At 36.5% G+C, this 663-nt stretch overlaps 1 non-coding gene across 1 annotated transcript; it reads left to right on the forward strand.

Moving 5' to 3' along the window:
• The first annotated feature begins 289 nt into the window (after positions 1 to 289).
• On the forward strand, positions 290 to 392 carry LOC140854985 (small nucleolar RNA R71). Its single transcript, XR_012138078.1, has one exon. It is a non-coding gene; the product is annotated as a small nucleolar RNA R71 (small nucleolar RNA).
• The last annotated feature ends 271 nt before the right edge of the window (positions 393 to 663 follow it).

Here is a 663-nt window from a genome sequence, read left to right on the forward strand (position 1 = left end):
TCCAGTATTTAAAAGACGGTCTAATTTTTGGGACAGTTCATCTACCTTACTGTGGATATCCATGATGTTTCCAATCTGATAAATTCCACTTCTTTTTTGTTGAAGCATGGGTTGTTCTCTAGAGGTGGCAGATATATGATGTAGGAAATTCTCACTAAGTGTTTCAAAGAGCTATCAGGCTTCATCCCCACTCTTTAGCATGAATGTCCCACCGCATGATGCATCAACCATTTGTCGGTGTTTCTCCGATAGACCATCATAAAAACACTGACAAAGTTGCCATTTAGGGACAGCATGGTGTGGACATTTACGAATGAGGTCCCTTAACCTTTCCCATGCATGAAAAAGTTTACCCTCTAATTGGAAAAAATTAGTGATAGCTTTTCTAATTTGATTTGTTTTTCCGATTGAAAAGTATTTCTTGAGAAGTTCTCTCTGAAGATGATCCTAAGTTGAAATGGTTATAGAGTCTAAGAAATTTAACCAATGCTTGGCTTTGTCCTTAAGTGAGAAAGGAAACAGTTTCAACCTAAGGGCATCATCAGAGAAGTTTTGGATTTTTACTGTGGAACAAATTTCAAGAAATTCATCCAAGTATTTGTATGGGTCCTCGTTAATAAGTCCATAGAATGATGGCAACATTTGAATAATACTAGACTTAAT

The sequence above is a fragment of the Elaeis guineensis genome, chromosome 1 (genome assembly GCF_000442705.2).
Source record: "Elaeis guineensis isolate ETL-2024a chromosome 1, EG11, whole genome shotgun sequence".
Taxonomy (NCBI): domain Eukaryota; kingdom Viridiplantae; phylum Streptophyta; class Magnoliopsida; order Arecales; family Arecaceae; genus Elaeis; species Elaeis guineensis.